Here is a 22,513-nt window from a genome sequence, read left to right as displayed (position 1 = left end):
ATATGCAAATGATCAGCTTTTCAGAGCGTTCACACAAGGTTGGCGCCGGTGGCCACACCTACAACGTGCTGACATGAGGAAAGTTTCCAACCGATTTCTCATACACAAACAGCAGTTGACCGGCGTTGCATGGTGAAACGTTGTTGTGATGCCTCGTGTAAGGAGGAGAAATGCGTACCATCGCGTTTCCGACTTTGATAAAGGTCGGATTGGAGCCTATCGCGATTGCGGTTTATCGGTACGCGACATTGCTGCTCGCGTCGGTCGAGATCCAATGACTGTTAGCAGAATATGGAATCGGCGGGTTCAGGAGGGTAATACGCAACGCCGTGCTGGATCCCGACGGCCTCGCATCACTAGCAGTCGAGATGACAGGCATCTTATCCGCACGGCTGTAACGGATCGTGCAGCTACGTCTCGATCCCTGAGTCAACATATGGGGACGTTTGCAAGACAACAACCATCTGCACGAACAGTTCGACGACGTTTGCAGCAGCTCGAACAATCAGGTCGGAGACCGTGGCTGCGGTTACCCTCGACGCTGCATCACAGACAGGAGCGCCTGCGATCGTGTACTCAACGACGAACCTGGGTGCACGAATGGCAAAACGTCATTTTTTTTCGGATGTATCCAGGTTCTGTTTACAGCATCACGATGGTCGCATCCGTGTTTGGCGACATAGCGGTGAACGCACATTGGAAGCGTGTATTCGTCATCGCCATACTGGCTTATCACCCAGCGTGATGGTATGGAATGCCATTGGTTACACGTCTCGGTCACCTCTTGTTCGCATTGACGGAACTTTGAACAGTGGACGTTACATTTCAGATGTGTTACGACCCGTGGCTCTACCCTTCATTCGATCCCTGCGAAACCCTACATTTCAGCAGGATAATGCACGACCGCATGTTGCAGGTGCTGCACGGGCCTTTCTGGGTAATGTTCGACTGCTGCCCTGGCCAGCACATTCTCCAGATCTCTCACGAATTGAAAACGTCTTGTCAATGGTGGTCGAGCAACTGGCTCGTCACAATACACCAGTCGCTACTATTCATGAACTGTGGTATCGTGTTGTACATGCATGGGCAGCTGTACCTGTGCACGCCATCCAAGCTGTGTTTGACTCAATGCCCAGGCGTATCGAGGCCGTTTTTACGGCCAGAGGTGGTTGTTCTGGGTACTGATTTCTCAGGATCTTTGCAACCAAACTGCGTGAAAATGTAATCACATGTCAGTTTTAGTCCAATGAATACCCGTTTATCATCGGCATTTCTTCTTGGTGTAGCAGTTTTATTGGCCAGTAGTGTAGTTCGTCACAGCGAGGATATTTACTGCAGTGTCTGTGGCAAAGCGCTAGCCTGCATCCACATCTCTAACAGTGGAAAACAGTACGAAAATAAACATTGCTGGTCGGAACAGCTGCATACAGTGCATATGACACAGCCACGCGGAAAACAGTTATCACGCGATGAAAAAGCAGAAATAGGTTCGTGGGAGGAAATTGGACTCCCTAACCACCTACCGCCAAGAAGTTGAATAGTTCAAGGGCAGAGATTTATAACTTCGTTAGATTCGCGCAAGATATGGACAGAATCGAAAATGTGGGCAAAGTAGAAAATTGTCTGAGGCATCGGAACGGTTACTTTTGCGCAGGGCAAGGGCCACAAATCGTTATTAGTCTCAACTTGTCGCTGATTTACAGTCGCCAGCGACTGCCAGACGTTTGTCAAATGACAAACGTCATGCATTGGAGAAACGACTGCAGAAACCTGCTCTCACACCCAGATATAAACAGGCTAGATTGCAGTTTACTGGAAAACGTATGTCACGGACTTGACAATGGGATAAAGTGGTCTTCAGGGACGAGAAGAAGTTTAACATAGGTATGGATTTTTCAGTATGATTGCAGTGATATAAGAGGAGAGCAGCATGTAAGAAAAGAGTGGAAATGTTCGCGGTGGAAGATTTGAGAGCCTTCTGCACTGAAGGTAATTCACACATTGCGTGGATCGACACTACGAAGAGCTCTACTATGTACACTAGGATGCTAGAGACATTTTTGTGCCAAGTTCCTACGGGACCAAACTGCTGAGGTCATCGGTCCCTAGGCTTATACACTACTCAGTTTCACTTAAACTAACTTACGCTAAGGATAACACACGAATGCCAGAGGGACGACTGGATCATCTGAGGGGGAGGGGGGGGGGGGGAGGGAGAGCCGCGCGAACCGTGGCAAGGCGCTTCGGACCGCGCGGATATCCCGCACAGCTTGCTAGAGACGGAATGGATTAGACTGTGTAAGGGGCTAGGGGACCAAAGCCTAACATTTCAACAAAACAAAGCGTCTGTGTGTGCTTCTGCACGACATAAAGTTGGTTTTAAGAAAAAGATAACGATGGTTTGCCCTGGCCTGCACCTAGCCTGGATTTGAATCCCGTGGAAGACTTTTGGGAAGTACTTACAAGGGTGTTTATCGCAATGGAACGGAATTTGAGGCCGTATGTGAGCTGAAAAGTGCGAGACGAGAAGCGTGGACGACAGTTTCCCTGCAAGAACTACAAGACCTAAGTAAACGGATTCCGAAGAAAATTTTTGAGGTAATTATGAAGAACGGAGGTTGGCAAAAATACTAACGGTAAAATAACGTAACAGGACAGTGGGCGCCTGTGTACCAGTTTCCATCCAGGAAATGCAAACGCCCTGTTTTGTTTCCCATGTTATGAAAGAAACTATCTACTTCCGTTACAATTGTTAATGTCTTATTGTATCTATTACTTTGAAAATAAATTCAAATATATATATATATATATTCCTTGACGTAAGAGCAAAGCTTCCTACAATTTTCTGCAAGTCGCTTACTACAATTGTACTTTCGAAGTCGTCGAACGGTTCACACACGGCCCTCCATCCGCCAGTTTAGGCTTCGTTCAGTTCTCGTCTCTCTCTGAGGCCTCGATGACGTTTAAATTTGCTGCGAAGCTCTCTTTTCCTTCCTAGGAGTTTATTAACACCGTGGTCGAACCACGGAGGGTTGATGTCCCATGGTCCAGGTTATGAGAAATATAAATTATTTAACTTTTTCCACGATATTAAGCAATTATATTTGTCATATGTAAAAGAAACTGAAAGTCAAGGAATAATGCGATTATAAAGAAAAACTATTATCTTTAATGTAAGTATTACTATTATCTTTGTCCTGTCTTGTTCTGATAAGACGCCATTGTACGCAGTCTACATAATAAGGTGTGTACATGTTTTATTATTTGAGCAGTGAGCTCCAATATAAGTCAAAAGTATTGCTGTTGTTAATTTTAACCGTAACCTGCCCAACATACCCCGTTTGCTTTTTCAATCATTTTTAAAAGAATTTCAGACGCCGCGCCGGCAGCAAGCTGAACGTCGCTGGACGGCGACAATTGGCAGCCATTAAGCGACAATTTAAAATTATCGTAAATATTATCTCGTTCTTTCCACACGAGAAGCTGGAGATCGGCTATATTATTTCATTTATGATTTATAGCAAACTGGTATTTTCAAAGTACTTAGTGATATATTCAGACGATTTATGTTACGTGCAATAGGATACAGATCTGGCCTGCGCTAAGGCGAAATTAAATCACACGTAAGTCCTTATGTATTGAAAATAGTGAAATTCCTTTGTGTGTGTGTGTTTATTGCCTATAATGATTAACTGTTTTTGAGAACAGTCTCGCCTAAGTAACTTCAATAGTTACACAGCATCCCACGAATTTTTGTGACAGTGAAATCTAAGAACGACCTGTGCCTTCGCATATCTTTGCAGTGAATCCAAAATCAAATTAAAAATAAAAATACAATATAAATTAGATAAAATAAAATAATAAAATCCCACATTCTCATTCAATTCAACGACACACACATTAATAGGTTATATACAGGGTGTTACAAAAAGGTACGGCCAAACTTTCAGGAAACATTCCTCACACACAAATAAAGAAGAGATGTTATGTGGACATGTGTCCGGAAACGCTTAATTTCCATGGTAGAGTTCATTTTAATTTCGTCAGTATGTACTGTACTTCCTCGATTCAAATTGTAAATTTTCACAATCAACATGTGTGGGCTGACGAGAATCCGCACGCAATTGTGCAATCACGTCATCGACACAGATTTTCTGTGAACGTTTGGGCAGGCATTGTTGGTGATGTCTTGATTGGGCCCCATGTTCTTCCACCTAATGGAGCACGTTATCATGATTTCACACATGATTTCACCTGTGCTACCAGAACATGTGCCTTTACAAGTACGACACAACATGTGGTTCATGCACAATGGAGCTCCTGCACATTTCAGTCCAAGTGTTCGTACGCTTCTCAACAACAGATTCGGTGACCGACGGATTGGTTGTGGCTGACCAATTCCGTGGTCTCCACGCTCTCCTTACCTCAACCCTCTCGACTTTCATTTACGGGGGCACTTCAAAGCTCTCGTCTACGCAACCCCGGTACCAAATGTAGAGGCTCTTCGTGCTCGTATTGTGGACGGCTGTGATACAGTACGCCATTCTCCAGGGCCGCATCAGCGCATCAGGGATTCCGTGCGACGGAGGGTGGATGCACGTATCCTCGCTAACGGAGGACATTTTGAACATTTCCTGTAACAAAGTGTTTGAAGTCACGCTGGTACGTTCTGTTGCTGTGTGTTTCCATTCCATGATTAATTTGATTTAAAGAGAAGTAATAAAATGAGCACTAACATGGAAAGTAAGCGTTTCCGGACATATGTCCACATAACATATTTTCTTTCTTTGTGTGTGAGGAATGTTTCCTGAAAGTTTGGACGTACCATTTTGTAACACCCTATATGCAGGGTGAGTGAGAGGGAAATGTACGTGCTTTGAGGGGTGATAGCATTAGTGATTCTGAACAAAGAACTTCATATGGACGTGTGCCCTATACCGAATGGTTTCCGAAGTAGAACACATTTAATATCACTTTTGTACGTTTTTCTTGAAAAACTCGGAAACCGCACCCTCCAGCGAAAACGTGTCGCAGTACGAAATTAAACTATATTAAAATTCCTACAAAAAACTAGATCTAATGGTTTGTACGAAGAGATCGCGAGAATGTTGAAAAGTTCGCTCGACGCGCATGCGGTAGCTTATCTAGCTTTTTAGAACAATTTGAGGTAGCAAGTTGAGACGAACAGTTTGATTCGGGACACTTGTGGTCTATCAAGTCGGGAAACTATCTCAAATTTCGCTGGAGGATGCGGTTTTCGAGTTAATCAAGAAAAACGTACAAAAGTGATATTAAATGTGTTCTATCTCGGAAACAATTCGGAATAGGGCATATGTCCATATGAAGTTCTGCTGTTTGTTTGTGTGGTTGATTGGATGTGCTAATGACAAGCGTTATTATAATTATAGCGAAATCCATAGATTCAGACCACCTGAGAGGGAATAAACGACGGCCGCACGGGATTAGCCGAGTGGTCTGAAGGGGCTGCAGTCATGGACTGTGCGGTTGGTCCCGGCGGAGGTTCGACTCCTCCCTCGGGCATGGGTGTGTGTGTGTGTGTGTGTGTGTGTGTGTGTGTGTGTGTGTGTGTCGTTAGGATAATTTAGGTTAAGTAGTGTGCAAGCTTAGGGACTGATGACCTTAGCAGTTAAGTCCCATAAGATTTCACACACATTTGAACATTTTTGAAATAAACGACTAACAGGAATAACAGGTAAGAAGGATTACATATTAACTTCTCGGTTTATCCAAGAAAATAAAATCTTGGGAGAACATTTTTGCCAGATCGCTACACCAGTAAGGGCCAGTTGTGCCGGATCCCAACGACCTCGTATCACTAGCAGTCGAGAGGAAAAGAATCTTATCCACATGGCTGTAACGGATCGTGCAGCCACGTCTCGATACTGGAGCCAACAGATGTGGACGTTTGTAAGAAAACAACCATCCTCACGAACAGTTCGACGACGTTTGCAGCAGCACGAACTATCAGCTCGGAGACCGTGGCTGCGGTTACCCTCGACGCTGCATCACAGACAGGAGCGCCTGCGATCGTGTACTCAACGACGAACCTGGGTGCACGAATGGCAAAACGTCATTTTTTCGGGTGAGTCCAGGTTCTGCTTACAGCATCATGATGGTCGCATCCGTGTTTGGCGACATCCCGGTGAACGCACATTGGAAGCGTGTATTCGTCATCGCCATACTGGCGTATCACCCGGCGTGATGGTATGGGGTGCCATTGGTTACACGCCTCGGTCACCTCTTGTTCGCACTGACGGCAATTTGAACAGTGGACGTTACATTTCAGATGTGTTACGACCCGTGGCTCTACCCTTCATTCGATCCCTGTGAAACCCTACATTTCAGCAGGATAATGCACGACCGCATGTTGCAGGTCCTGCACGGGCCTTTCTGGATCCAGAAAATGTTCGACTGCTGCCCTGGCCAGTACATTCTCCAGGTCTCTCACCAATTGAAAACATGTGGTCAATGGTTGCCGAGCAACTGGCTCGTCACAATACGCCAGTCACTACTAAAAATGGCTCTGAGCAATATGGGACTTAACATCTGAGGTCATCAGTCCCCTAGGACTTAGAACTACTTAAACCTAACTAACCTAAGAACATCACGCACATCCATGCCCGAGGCAGGATTCGAACCTGCGACCGTAGCGGTCGCGCGGTTCCTGACTGTAGCGCCCAGAACCGCTCGTCCACTTCGGCCGGCGGGAAGCAACACAACCGCAAAAATGAAGTGGGCGAGCTAGACGATTTCGCGAAAAATGTTTTGTGGCGTATAGTGTTCATCAAGGAGAGAAACTAGTTTCGCGTATGAAAGAAGCTGAAAAATTTAACGGGAGCAAATGGACCATGTTCATGGTACGGAAAGAGGTGGGGTTCAGGTATCAGGAACCGAACGATGGTATTAAATTATTAATGGAACGAAGCGATATTGTTGCTGCAAGGACTGTGTTTTTGAGAACAATGCAGAAGATCAGAGAAGCTGGCACATCTCGAATTTATTACTTAGATGAATCTTTCGTTAATCAGAACCACGCAAGGGCTATGTGTTGGAAAATGAGCGGTGGGTACGGTGGATTAAAAGTTCCTGTTGTAAGAGTAACAGAATTATAGTGCTTTGTGTCGGATGAGAAGATACTGGCGTTATTCCCCAGGGTAAGCTGATTTTTAAGGCGTCAAAGGCTAAGAATTCTGAAGATTACCACTCTGAAATGGCGTACAGCGTCTTCAAAAGGTGGTTTACACAACAATTATTGCCGCATATTCCCGCGTCTTCAGTTGTAGTCGTGGACAATGCGAGAGCATCCACTCAGTGCAAGTGAACAAAGCTCCCAATACGAACTCCAAAGAGGCAGGCGTTATTGCATGGCATCATCCAACGGAATACCTCGTAACTCGTCGCATACCACAGCAGAATTGCTGGTTCTTCTCAATCAACACAAGCCTGCATACACAGTTTATGAGATAGACGAAACTGCAAAGCACTATGGACGCCGTATCGTTACATTACATCGTTACTGGTATGGGCTCAGGTGAAATCACATATTGCGGAAAAAAACAATACATTCAAAATTGCAGATGTTAAGAGACTTACACATGAGGCAATAGACAGCATCTCAGCATCTGCGTAGGCAGCTTGCGCAAGACAAGCAGAGAAACTGCAAGATGAAGATTGCAACAGGGAAATTGGCAGGGACACCGTTATGGAACAATCTCTCATAGATCTTGCTGAGTCTGACTCATCTATGTCGGCTGATTCATCTACGTCGGCTGATTCATCTACGTCGGCTGATTCATCTACGTCAGCTGAGTCTGATTCATCTATGTCAGCGAAGACGATGGCGTGGATATCTTGCTGTGAAGTAGGTATGTACCAATTACTGCTACTTATGACATCATTTGCACGACTGTTCCTGCAGCAGCATAAAAAATTACTAGTCGCTCAAGTTTCATCTTTAACCTCGTAACGATCCCGTTTTCTTCATAAAACATATTTCGTTCACGTACTATAACGCCGTAGCAGGTTGCACAATGAAAGAAAGTTAGCTTTTAGTAACACATGAAACGATCCGTTTCTGATATCCTTGTGGTCACAAATAATTAAAATTTGAAAATGGTTTAAATGTGTTCGATCACTGTGGGTACCTAACGTACGCAACGCAAAAATTCGTTTGATTAACGAAACAAATCGCTGTCGTTCAAAAGACGGAACATTAAACACTGACAGTATTTAAAGAAAGAATGACGTTACATCATGATTACTGACAAAATAGTATGTGTATCGCCAGGTTGAAGCTCTTCCGTCTGTATTTGCTGTACAAATACAATGGTCTTTTGTAAGGGCTTTGCCTTGAGCAAAACACAGTTTCTTCTTGTGCTATCACCCAGAGTCGTTTCGTTGAGGTTTTAGCATCATCGCTTGGCTTTCATTTGCTTTCTGTTATACTATAGGAAAAATACTCGTTACTACTTACATATACACGGTGTTACAAAAAGGTACGGCCAGACTTTCAGGAAACATTCCTCACACACAAAGAAAGAAAATATGTTATGTGGACATGTGTCCGGAAACGCTTAATTTCCATGTTAGAGCTCATTTTAGTTTCGTCAGTATGTACTGTACTTCCTCGATTCACCGCCAGTTGGCCCAATTGAAGGAAGGCAATGTTGACTTCGGTGCTTGTGTTGACACGCGACTCATTGCTCTACAGTTTTAGCATCAAGCACATCAGTACGTAGCATCAACAGGTTAGTTAGTGTTCATCACGAACGTGGTTTTGCAGTCAGTGCAGTGTTTACAAATGCGGAGTTGGCAGATGTCCATTTGATGTACGGATTAGCATGGGGCAATAGCCGTGGCGCGGTACGTTTGTACCGAGACAGATTTCCAGAACGAAGGTGTCCCGACAGGAAGACGTTCGAAGCAATCGATCGGCGTCTTAGGGAGCACGGAACATTCCAGCCTACGACTCGCGACTGGGGAAGACCTAGAACGACGAGGATACCTGCAATGGACGAGGCAGTTCTTCGTGCAGTTGACGATAACCCTAATGTCAGCGTCAGAGAAGTCGCTGCTGTACAAGGTAACGTCGACCACGTCACTGTATGGAGAGTGCTACGGAGAACCAGTTGTTTCCGTACCGTGTACAGCGTGTGCAGGCACTATCAGCAGTTGATTGGCCTCCACGGGTATACTTCTGCGAATGGTTCATCCGACAATGTGTCAATCCTCATTTCAGTGCAAATGTTCTCTTTCCGGATGAGGCCTCATTCAAACGTGATCAAATTGTAAATTTTCGCAGTCAACACGTTTGGGCTGACGAGAATCCGCACGCAATTGTGCAATCACGTCACCGACACAGATTTTCTGTGAACGTTTGGGCAGGCATTGTCGGTGATGTCTCGATTGGGCCCCATGTTCTTCCACCTACGCTCAATAGAGCATGTTATCACGATTTCATACGGGCTACTCTACCTGTGCTGCTAGAACACGTGCCTTTACAAGTACGACACAACATGTGGTTCATGCACGATGGAGCTCCTGCACATTTCAGTCGAACTGTTCGTACGCTTCTCAACAACAGATTCGGTGACCGACGGATTGGTAGAGGCGGACCAATTCCGTGGTCTCCACGCTCTCCTGACCTCAACCCTCTCGACTTTCATTTATGGGGACATTTGAAAGCTCTCGTCTACGCAACCCCGGTACCAAATGTAGAGACTCTTCGTGCTCGTATTGTGGACGACTGTGATACAATACGCCATTCTCCAGGGCCGCATCAACGCATCAGGGATTCCGTGCGACGGAGGGTGGATGCACGTATCCTCGCTAACGGAGGACATTTTGAACATTTCCTGTAACAAAGTGTTTGAAGTCACGCTGGTACGTTCTGTTGCTGTGTGTTTCCATTCCACGATTAATGTGATTTGAAGTAATAAAATGAGCTCTAACATGGAAAGTAAGCGTTTCCGGACACATGTCCACATGATATATTTTCTTTCTTTGTGTGTGAGGAATGTTTCGTGAAAGTTTGGCCGTACCTTTTTGTAACACCCTGTATATGAAGTAGAGTTTTTAAGAAAGTTTTTACAAACCTGAAAACAGCACAAAGTTTTGCACGTATACCTTGTTATCACATGCAGCGTTTTTCCTGGCTGTTTATGTTTTTCTTTACAGCTGTTGTACTTTCACTCCGTCGTCTTCAACCACATAGAAGTTAATGAAGAGCAATTATTTATCTCGATATTCTATACGATTGGGAATGTTGTAATTCTATGTGGAAGGTTGTGTGTGTGCGCGCAAGGATTATCAGTACTAAGACTGCAGTTCTTAAAGACCACTGTGTATGTAGCGCGCCGTCACGTGTCTCAGTGCGTGATCTGACGAAGTAACGTCTCCTTCCCCCCCCCCCTCCCCCCTCCCCCGCCCTACCCTGCCTGTCTCTCTCTCCCTCTCTCTCTCTTCGCGGAACGCGCGACGAACCAGCCTTCGTAGCTGCTCTCTAGAAGCTGCGCCTTGTGTGTGTTGCTTCTGATACGCGGTGAATGCCGCGCAACAGCAAATTGCGACGCAAAGAGAAGGAAGCAACTACAGAGGAAAGGCAAATAGTTGTCTCCCAAGGTGAAGAGAGCAAATCACTTTAAGAAGCTGCTGGTATTATTGGGACAAGCGAGGCAATTGTGCAGTCCATAGCAACGAAACAAATCGCTGTCGTTCAAAAGACGTAACATTAAACACTGACAGTATTTAAAGAAAGAATGACGCTACATCATGATTACTGACAAAATAGTGCGTGTATCGCCAGGTTGAAGCTCTTCCATCTGTGTTTGCTGTACAAATACAATGGTCTTGAACAAAGTAAGAGCATATGGACTATCAGACCAATTGTGTGATTGGATTGAAGAGTTCCTAGGTAACAGAACCCAGCATGTCATTCTCAATGGAGAGAAGTATTCCTAAGTAAGAGTGATTTCAGGTGTGCCGCAGGGAAGTGTCGTAGGACCGTTGCTATTCACAATATACATAAATGACCTTGTGGATGACATCGGAAGTTCACTGAGGCTTTTCGCAGATTATGCTGTGGTGTATCGAGAGGTTGTAACAATGGAAAATTGTACTGAAATGCAGGAGGATCTGCAGCGAATTGATGCATGGTGCAGGGAATGGCAATTGAATATCAATGTAGACAAGTGTAATGTGCTGTGAATACATAGAAAGATAGATCCCTTATCATTTAGCTACAATATAGCAGGTCAGCAACTGGAAGCAGTTAATTTCATAAATTATCTGGGAGTACGCATTAGGAGTGATTTAAAATGATCACATAAAGTTGATCGTCGGTAAAGCAGATGCCAGACTGAGATTCATTGGAAGAATCCTAAGGAAATGCAATCCGAAAACAAAGGAAGTAGGTTACAGTACGCTTGTTCGCCCACTGCTCGAATACTGCTCAACAGTGTGGGATGCGTACCAGATAGGGTTGATAGAGGAGACGGAGAAAGTCCAACGGAGAGCAGCGCGCTTCGTTTCAGGATCATTTAGTAATCGCGAAAGCGCTATGGAGATGATAGATAAACTCCAGTGGAAGACCCTGCAGGAGAGACGCTCAGTAGCTCGGTACGGGCTTTTGTTGAAGTTTCGAGAACATACCTTCACCGAAGAGTCGAGCAGTATATTGCTCCCTCCTACGTATATCTCGCGAAGAGATCGTGAGGATAAAATCAGAGAGATTAGAGCCCACACAGAAGCATACCGACAATCCTTCTTTCCACGGACAATACGAGACTGGAATAGAAGGGAGAACCGATAGAGGTACTCAAGGTACCCTCCGCCACACACCGTCAGGTGGCTTGCGGAGTATGGCTGTAGATGTAGATGTAGATATCGATCTATCCCCTCTCGTAGTATCTGTGCTGGACTGCTATTACTTCCCGGTCACTGTCTGTCGTAAGCCAGTTCAGGTTGCGGGTTCGGGTCTGTCAGTCGGTTGGGAAGCACCTGGAGTGCAGTCGGGAGTTGCAATGCGGCACTATAGTTCAGTTCTTTTACCTTGGCGGCTCGCGCATGCCCGCCGAGACGCGGGAGATTGCTGCGTTGCCTGTTGCACACGACGCGCGCGCCAATAGAAGCAGCGCCATAGTATAGCATAGTTCGCAAGCTTACGTTTAGGAGGCAGCGCGCAGTTCATGAAGTAAAGCCACCACGGCCGCATTAACCCTTTCGCTGCTACAGAGACGGGCTCCCCGCATTCCGCGCTGTGCGCCATTTTGTCATCACTGCACTGCTCGCCTGTGCAGACACATCGTGTTCCGTCTGCTTTGACCCTCTTATCATTCGATTCCACAAAAACTATTTGGCCCAAAAATTTGATTTTTACACATCTTCTTGACTGATACCTTCCCCCCATAAATGACTTAATTTTGTTTCGATGTTCAACGCAATTATTATGCAGCATTAAATATAGTAAACCATTGCACGAAATTTTGAACAGTTTGCAGAGGTAAAAGTCCATAGAGTATACTTTCCGTATGGTCGATTTTAGTTGCCACAATGTTGAGAATGAAATGTGGACAAGATACCTAAATTTCATATAAAATTTACTGCATAACAATATCTCATTTAAGTACCACATAGGTGTCATATGTAATATTGAGAAATATTCCGTCTTTCGCGACTGTAATAAAAGTTTTATTTACAATGAGCACGTTTGGCTTTATTTTAAAGCACTTCAATCAATCAAAAGGAAGTAGACAAAATACATTAAACAAAACTGTGAACTTACAAAAACATTAGGACTTGAATATACCGTCTATCAGTGAAGTGCTCTGAGATATGTCACATACATTTTTTGTGTGTGGCACACACAAACATCATTTATTTGCTAAAACACTGATCAGCCAACACAAACGCTGAATATTGTGTTGCCGCAGCACATAACTACGAAAGGTGACTTGGCAATGGGGGACACAAAATACTGTCCACTGAAGATGCTTCAAAAGAGAAAAACGCGTCTGGTCTAAATAAGTCGCTTATTACAGTTGCAGAAGAGGGATATATTTCAATACCATTGGTAAAACTGCGACTGTGGAACAAAAACGAGAAAGAGAACATGAGTACCATTGTGTATGTGCCATACCTTTCCATGATTGAAGTGCTTTAAAATAAAGCCAAACGCGTCCGGTGTAAGTAAAACTTTTATTACAGTCGCGAAAGACGGAATATTTCTCAATATTACATACGACACCTATGTGGTACTTAAATTAAATGAGCTATTGTTATACAGTAAATTTTATATGAAATTTAGGTATCTTGTCCACATTTCATTCTCAACATTGTGGCAACTAAAATCGACAATACGGAAAGTATACGCTATGGACTTCTACCTCTGCAAACTCTTCAAAATTTCGTGCAATGGTTTGCTACATTTAATGCTGCATAATAATTGCGTTGAACATCGAAACAAAATTAAGTCATTTATGGGGGGAAGGTATCAGTCAAGAAGACGTGTAAAAATCAAATTTTTGGGCCAAATAGTTTTTGTGAAATCGAATGATAAGCGTGTCAAAGTAGTGGGAACACCATGTGTCTGCACAGGCGAACAGTGCAGTGATGACAAAATCGCGCACAGCGCGGAATGCGGGGAGCACGTGTCTGGTGCAGCGAAAGGGTTAATGAAGAGACAAAGCACTAGAAATTTCAAAAAATTGCATTCAAACGAATATAATTCGTGAAGTACGGCACTTCGATATAATGAAAGTTTTAAGCACCCCTCAAGGTTTGAACTCAAGACCTTTCACACAGAAGCCAAACACCTTAACCGTTACGCTATCGCGGCTCGTCCGGCTTTAGTATGTCAATAGGACTCTAACACGTCACGCAAAATACTGACAAATACTGTTGGTATAACTATGAATTACTCACGCTTCGTCGAAGTACAATAGGAAATAAACAATTACCGCTGTTCTTTACTGCGAAAAAGCAGTATAAAAGAAAGTCTGCTATCAAGGCATTGCTTTTGTTCTATTACTTTATTTATGACTGAACGTTTCTATAACTGAAGACACTCGTCCATGCTCTGCACTGCAGTCGAGATCTGGCAACGTCGTTCTCTGTTCTTTGGATGGCTGCGTTTTGCGTCGTCAGATGCGCAGAACGAACCTAAACTCGGCCGCCAACATAAATGACGCGCACTTTAGTGCAGTCGGGTTGGAGCAGCAGTGAGGTCTGCGTCAGCGTGGCCCGCCCGACCGCTGCCGCCACGCATCATTTGTGCCGGGTCACGGTCTTGGTGGATCGTCGGTCGGTCGTCCTACTGGACGACGCGTTTTGACTCGCCGATCGTTCATGAGTTGGCTGTGTGTCTGTGTGCATCGACTCCCGATTTGACTTCGTGCGTGTTTAGTTACTGTTGGGTATCGTTCAGGTCTTCGTGCAAGTGTTTGTCAGGTTGTGTGTGTGTAGTAGGCGTTATTTCCACTGACGACGATTTTAGATGTCGGCATTCTGAAGTGATTTGGTCGGTTGTTGCAGATGAGGCAAGTTATCTCCACACAGTACAGCTGGCTGGGTCTGCTGGCAGCCCCTGCACAATGTCGGAGAGTATGTGGAGCTGTCCGATCGCTACGAGCTTCGTGGTTTACCGACCCAGGACGTCAGAGTTGAGTAATGGCTTCAACCACCCAAGCCATGCCCATTCAGGGTGGTTTCCTGTGAGCAACACCGAGTGTTTCTACTGCTGAAATTTAGCCGCCATGCGGTGCAATTAACTATTTCGGTTGACTACAATTTGAGTGCACTCGTGGAATTTTCTGCCTTGTGGCCGTTAGTGTTTTGGCTACCTGCCCTGGCCACTAACGTAATTTCAGGGAGTGTCCTTTCCTCATCTGTTGTCGCTGTCCAACTTGGTGTGTAATGTCGACAGCTAATACATACTCCATTGTGGATTATCACGTTTGTAACCTTCTCTGCAAGTCGTCGTGTCGGCCAGACCGTGGCTGTCCCCTGGTTGGATTCTGACAGATCAAGTGTAGCTGGGCTCACCACCCGTCTCGCCTAAGTGAACGAGGGCTGACCCACCTCCCTGGAGGCTTCTGAGTTTAATTATCTGTTGTCAGCTGCTTAAAATTTTAGGTTTATGTTTATTATCCTTTCTTCTTAAAAATTTTGCAAAATTAATTCTTAAATTTATCTTTCAAGCTTAAAAATTGAGACCTTCTGCTTTTAAAATATTATGGTAATATATTTTAAAATTTTGAATCGTAATTGTGGCCTTCAGCCATTGGTATTGCACCTTGCATATGTTTGTCCTATGTGTTTGCCTTGAGGCTTTCCACTTAGCCGTGATATGTTTCTTTTTATTTATTTTATTTACCTCTTTAATTGCATTTTTATGTTGTTGATGTGTAAGATTTATTGTTTTTAAACATTGTGGCCTTATGCCTTTAAAAGTCTATGGCAATATAGTCTAAAATTTTGAAACTTAATTGTGGCCTTCACCCATTTGTAATGCACCTCGCATATGTTTGTCCTATCTACTTTGCGGTGATGGTTTTTTTGTTTTATTGCTATCTTAATTGGATTTTTACCTTACTGATTTGTTAAGATTTCTTGTTTGGAGGCCTTCAGCCACGAAAGAGTTGCATTCGGTAAAGGTCCGGCTATGTGGTTCAAATGGTTCAAATGGCTCTGAGCACTATGGGACTCAACTGCTGTGGTCATAAGTCCCCTAGAACTTAGAACTACTTAAACCTAACTAACCTAAGGACTTCACACACATCCATGCCCGAGGCAGGATTCGAACCTGCGACCGTAACAGTCACACGGTTCCGGACTGCGCGCCTAGAACCGCGAGACCACCGCGGCCGGCCGGCTATGTGGATGTAAAAGTGTTATTAAATTACAGTAAATTACATTTAGAAGATGAAAATGACCCCAACCTATTTGGCTCTTTCTACAATCCTCATAACCTGTTCTTCCCAGCGGCTTTAGCGGGCGTATCAAGTTCATTTGACATTTTTTTGTCCCGTATCCTCAAACGCTGATGCTCCAGTGCACTTCGCCGTTAACGTCCGGGCGCATCTCACTCGTGTCTTCCCCAGCCAATGGATCGAACGAAGGAGTCCAGTTGCACGGACTGTCTTTCACCATATCTCAACCAGTGCGGTATCTGGCTACCGGGCCATCTCAAAAACATCGTGTATGCAGAGCCCATTCCAGATGTGGCGACACTGGAGCACCGTATTCGTGCTCGTTTTGACGCTGTTTGGGAGCAGCCTGGACTATGTGAACTTGTGAGACAAGACTGTGCGTTGCCGCACATGGAAACCATTTTGGACAGATACTGTAACACTGACCGCACGGTACAGCGCATATTAGACTGCAGTCTCTGCAACAATGTATGATGCAATAAATGGTCTATAGCGTGGAAACCACGCATTTCTGTACATGCACTACTGGCCATTAAAATTGCTACACCAAGAGCAAATACAGATGATGAACGGGTATTCGTTGCTGATATATATTATACTAGAAATGACATGTAATTACATTTTCACGCAATTCGGCTGCATAGATCATGAGGTTAAAGTTAGATATAGTGGGAATTAGTGAAGTTCGGTGGCAGGAGGAACAAGACTTCTGGTCAGGTGACTACAGGATTATAAACACAAAGTCAAATAGGGGTAATGCAGGAGTAGGTTTAATAATGAATAGGAAAATAGGAATGCGGGTAAGCTACTACAAACAGCATAGTGAACGCATTATTGTGGCCAAGACAGATACGAAGCCCACACCTACTACAGTAGTACAAGTTTATATCCCAACTAGCTCTGCAGATGACGAAGAAATTGAAGAAATGTATGATGAAATAAAAGAAATTATTCAGGTAGTGAAGGGAGACGAAAATTTAATAGTCATGGGTGACTGGAATTCGAGTGTAGGAAAAGGGAGAGAAGGAAACATAGTAGGTGAATATGGATTGGGGCTAAGAAATGAAAGAGGAAGCCGCCTGGTAGAATTTTGCACAGAGCACAACTTAATCATAGCTAACACTTGGTTTAAGAATCATGATAGAAGGTTGTATACATGGAAGAACCCTGGAGATAGTAAAAGGTATCAGATAGATTATATAATGGTAAGACAGAGATTTAGGAACCAGGTTCTAAATTGTAAGACATTTCCAGGGGCAGATGTGTACTCTGACCACAATCTATTGGTTATGACCTGTAGATTAAAACTGAAGAAACTGCAAAAAGGTGGGAATTTATGGAGATGGGACCTGGATAAACTAAAAGAACCAGAGGTTGTACAGAGATTCAGGGAGAGCATAAGGGAGCAATTGACAGGAATGGGGGAAATAAATACAGTAGAAGAAGAATGGGTAGCTTTGAGGGATGAAGTAGTGAAGGCAGCAGAGGACCAAGTAGGTAAAAAGACGAGGGCTAGTAGAAATTCTTGGGTAACAGAAGAAATATTGAATTTAATTGATTAAAGGAGAAAATATATAAAATGCAGTAAATGAAGCAGGCAAAAAAGAATACAAACGTCTCAAAAATGAGATCAACAGGAAGTGCAAAATGGCTAAGCAGGGATGGGTAGAGGACAAATGTAAGGATGTAGAGGCTTATCTCACTAGGGGGAAGATAGATACTGCCTACAGGAAAATTAAAACGACTTTTGGAGATAAGAGAACCACTTGTATAAACATCAAGAGCTCAGATGGAAACCCAGTTCTAAGCAAAGAAGGGAAAGCAGAAAGGTGGAAGGAGTATATAGAGGGTCTATACAAGGGCGATGTACTTGAGGACAATATTATGGAAATGGAAGAGGATGTAGATGAAGATGAAATGGGAGATACGATACTGCGTGAAGATTTTGACAGAGCACTGAAAGACCTAAGTCGAAACAAGGCCCCCGGAGTAGACAACATTGCATTGGAACTACTGACGGCTTTGGGAGAGCCAGTCCTGACAAAACTCTACCATCTGGTGAGCAAGATATATGAAACAGGCGAAATACCCTCAGACTTCAAGAAGAATATAATAATTCCAATCCCAAAGAAAGCAGGTGTTGACAGATGTGAAAATTACAGAACAATCAGTTTAATAAGCCACAGTTGCAAAATACTGACACGAATTCTTTACAGACGAATGGAAAAACTAGTAGAAGTCGATCTCGGGATGATCAGTTTGGATTCCGTAGAAATACTGGAACACGTGAGGCAATACTGACCTTACGACTTATCTTAGAAGAAAGATTAAGGAAAGACAAACCTACGTTTCTAGCATTTGTAGACTTAGAGAAAGCTTTTGACAATGTTGACAGGAATACTCTCTTTCAAATTCTAAAGGTGGCAGGGGTAAAATACAGGGAGCGGAAGGCTATTTACAATTTGTACAGAAACCAGATGGCAGTTATAAGAGTCGAGGGACATGAAAGGGAAGCAGTGGTTGGGAAGGGAGTAAGAAAGGATTGTAGCCTCTCCCCGATGTTATTCAATCTGTATATTGAGCAAGCAGTAAAGGAAACAAAAGAAAAATTCGGAGTAGGTATTAAAACCCATGGAGAAGAAATAAAAACTTTGAGGTTCGCAGATGACATTGTAATTCTGTCAGAGACAGCAAAGGACTTGGAAGAACAGTTGAATGGAATGGACAGTGTCTTGAAAGGAGGATATAAGATGAACATCAACAAAAGCAAAACAAGGATAATGGAATGTAGTCGAATTAAGTCGGGTGATGCTGAGGGAATTAGATTAGGAAATGAGACACTTCAAGTAGTAAAGGAGTTTTGCTATTTGGGGAGCAAAATAACTGACGATGGTCGAAGGAGAGAGGATATAAAATGTTGACTGGCAATGGCAAGGAAAGAGTTTCTGAAGAAGAGAAATTTGTTAACATCGAGTATAGATTTAAGTGTCAGGAAGTCATTTCTGAAAGTATTTGTATGGAGTGTGGCCATGTATGGAAGTGAAACATGGACGATAAATAGTTTGGACAAGAAGAGAATAGAAGCTTTCGACATGCGGTGCTACAGAAGAATGCTGAAGATTAGATGGGTAGATCACGTAACTAATGAGGAAGTATTGAATAGAATTGGGGAGAAGAGTAGTTCGTGGCACAACTTGACTAGAAGAAGGGATCAGTTGGTAGGACATGTTCTGAGGCATCAAGGGATCACCAATTTAGTATTGGAGGGCAGCGTGGAGGGTACAAATCGTAGGGGGAGACCAAGAGATGAATACACTAAGCAGGTTCAGAAGGATGTAGGTTGCAGTAGGTACTGGGAGATGAAGAAGCTTGCACAGGATAGAGTAGCATGGAGAGCTGCATCAAACCAGTCTCAGGACTGAAGACCACAACAACAACGACAGATCCTGAGAAATCAGTACCCATAACAACCACCTCTGGCTGTAATAACGGCCTTGATACGCCTGGGCATTGAGTCAAACAGCACTTGGATGGCGTTTACAGGTACAGCTGCCCATGCAGCTTCAACGCGATACCACAGTTCATCAAGAGTAGACTGCCATATTGCGACGAGCCAGTTGCTCGGCCACCATTGAAAAGACGTTTTCACTTGGTGAGAGATCTGGAGAATGTGCTGACCAGTGCAGCAGTCGAACATCTTCCGTATCCGAAAGGCCCATACAGGACCTGCCACATGCGGTCGTGCATTATCCTGCTGAAATACAGGGTTTCGCAGGGATCGAATGAGGGGTAGAGCCACGGGTTGTAACACATCTGAAATGTAACGGCCACTGTTCAAAGTGCCTTCAATGCAAACAAGAGGTGGCCGAGATGTGTAACCTATGGCACCCCATGCCATCACGCCGGATGATACGGCAGTATGGCGATGACGAATACACGCTTACAATATGCGTTCACCGTGATGACGCCAAACAGTGATGCGACCATCATGATGCTGTAAATAGAACCTGGATTCATCCAAAAAAATTACGTCTTGCTATTTGTGCACCCAGGTTCGTCACCGAGTACACCATCGCAGGCGCTCTTGTCTGTGATGCAGCGTCAAGAGTAACCGCAGCCACGGTCTCCGAGCTGATAGTCCGTGTTGCTGCAAATATCGTCGAACTGTTCGTACCGATGGTTGTTGTCTTGCAAACGTCCCCATCTGTTGAGTCAGTGATCGAGACCTGGCTGCACGATCCGTTACAGCCGTGCGGATAAGATTCCTGTCATCTGTACTGCTAGTGGTACGAGGCCGTTGGGATCCAGCACGCCATTCCGTATTACCCTCCTGAACCCACCCATTCCATATTCTGCTAACAGTCATTGTATCTCGAGCAACGCGAGCAGCAATGACGCGGTACGATAAACCACAACCACGATAGGTTACAATACGACCTTTATCAAAGTCGGGAACGTGATGGTACGCATTTCTCCTCCTTACACGGGGCATCACTACAACGTTTCACCAGGCAACGCCGGTCAACTGCTGTATGTGTATGAGAAATCGTTGGAAATTTTCCTCATGTCAGCACGTTGTAGGTGTCGCTCTGAATGCTCTGAAAAGCTAATCGTTTGCATATCACAGCATCTTCTTCCTGTCGGTTAAATTTCGCGTCTGTAGCACGTCATCTTCGTGGTGTAGCAATTTTAATCGCCAGTAGTGTAAGTTCATTAGACCCTTTTTGTTCCGTATCCTCTCATCGATCAATCCCTAGAGTTTGCTGACGTTGGAAAAAAATCACCGTATAGATAAATTACACAGAGAAGTTAGGACGCAACGAGACGGTCTGACAGTTGGCGCCCCTCCGCCGCCAGGTCCCCGTATTTCATCAGCCGTCTCACCTCCCCAGACTGGAGCGCGTTCAGTGGTAGCAGTGCTGGCTGGTTAAACCCTCCTACCTGCCGTGCCACGCCCGCCTGCCCTGGATTCCAGATGGGAAGCCGCAACCCTCGCTCCAGGTCCGCCTGCTGCCGCGCCTCTCCGGCAACTGTTCCAGAACGACGCGGCGCCGCAGCTCCGCCGTCACGTGACCGCCGCTGCCGCTGTTGCAACGCCGGCGGGTGAAGGCCGCAACCTTCGCTTCCGCGATATCAGTCGACTCGATACCTCCTGTGACAGTGCGCTGCAGTCTGAGTGTCATTCGGACTCCCGCCTTCCTAGACAGCCGCTCATCCTCAGTAAAGACCCTTTCTCACGACCTACTTCTGGTCTCAGTGGACTAGAAAAAAAAAGATGCATCTACTGCTACTGCTCTGGCCTTCTGTTCCTCTGTTTCGAGTCGTCGCTTTCGTTTACACGTCAGCGCGAAAACTGCCGTTGCTGCGAAAGTGACGTAATAAGAGACTATCCTTATTACGAAAAACTCGGAATACACAATGAAGAGCCAAAGAAACTGGTACACCCGCCTAATATCTACATCTATCTACATCTACATCTACATTTATACTCCACAAGCCACCCAAATGTGTGTGGCGGAGGGCACTTTACGTGCCACTGTCATTACCTCCCTTTCCTTTTCCAGTCGCCTTCTGTTCCTGTAGTCAACATCCTCTGTTTCGAGTCGTCGCTTTCGTTTTGCACGTCAGCGTGAAAATTGTCGTTGCTGCGAATGTGAGATTATAAGGGACTATCCTTATTACGAAAAACTCGGAGTACACACTGAAGAGCCAAACAAACTGGTAAACCCGCCTAATATCTACATCTATCTACATCTACATCTACATTTATACTCCGCAAGCCTCCCAACGGTGAGTGGCGGAGGGCATTTTACGTGCCACTGTCCAGTCGCGTACGGTTCGCGGGAAGAACGACTGCCGGAAAGCCTCCGTGCGCGCTCGAATCTCTCTAATTTTACACTCGTGATCTCCTCGGGAGGTATGAGTAGGGGGAAGCAATATATTCGATACCTCATCCAGAAACGCACCCTCTCGAAACCTGGACAGCAAGCTACACCGCGATGCAGAGCGCCTCTCTTGCAGAGTCTGCCATTCGAGTTTGCTAAACATCTCCGTAACGCTATCACGCTTACCAAATAACCCTGTGGCGAAACGTGCCGCTCTTCTTTGGATCTTTTCTATCTCCTCTGTCAACTCGACCTCGTATGGATCCCTCACTGATGAGCAATACTCAAGTATAGGTCGAACGAGTGTTTTGTAAGCCACCTCCTTTGTTGATGGACTACATTTTCTAAGGACTCTGCCTATGAATCTCAGCCTGGCAACCGCCTTACCAACAATTAATTTTATATGATCATTCCACCTCAAATTGTTCCGTACGCATACTCCCAGATAATTTACAGAACTAACTGTTACCAGTGTTTGTTCCGCTATCATATAATCGTAAAATAAAGGATCCTTCTTTCTATGTATTCACAATACATCACATTTGTCTATGTTAAGTGTCAGTTGCCACTCCCTGCACCAATTGCCTATCCGCTGCAGATATTCCTGGACTTCGCTGAAATTTTCTAAACGTCTGTACACAAGATTTACACACTCCTAAACATCCCTAGGCCTACTGTTTT

General features: G+C 44.7%; 1 protein-coding gene across 2 annotated transcripts in view; it reads right to left on the bottom strand.

Moving 5' to 3' along the window:
- LOC126426739 (serine/threonine-protein phosphatase 6 regulatory ankyrin repeat subunit B-like) overlaps positions 1-21,026 on the bottom strand; it is a 107,786-nt gene extending 86,760 nt beyond the window's left edge. For both annotated transcript variants that reach the window (XM_050088708.1, XM_050088709.1), the window contains exon 1: positions 20,889-21,026. The gene's annotated coding sequence lies outside the window, so the exon portion shown is untranslated. The remainder of the gene's footprint in view (positions 1-20,888) is intronic.
- Between the last annotated feature and the right edge of the window lie 1,487 nt (positions 21,027-22,513).

This window comes from Schistocerca serialis, chromosome 11 (assembly GCF_023864345.2).
Source record: "Schistocerca serialis cubense isolate TAMUIC-IGC-003099 chromosome 11, iqSchSeri2.2, whole genome shotgun sequence".
In the NCBI taxonomy this organism is placed as follows: domain Eukaryota; kingdom Metazoa; phylum Arthropoda; class Insecta; order Orthoptera; family Acrididae; genus Schistocerca; species Schistocerca serialis.
The sequence above is the reverse complement of the archived record's forward strand: the minus strand, read 5'-3'. Positions and strand labels throughout refer to the sequence as shown.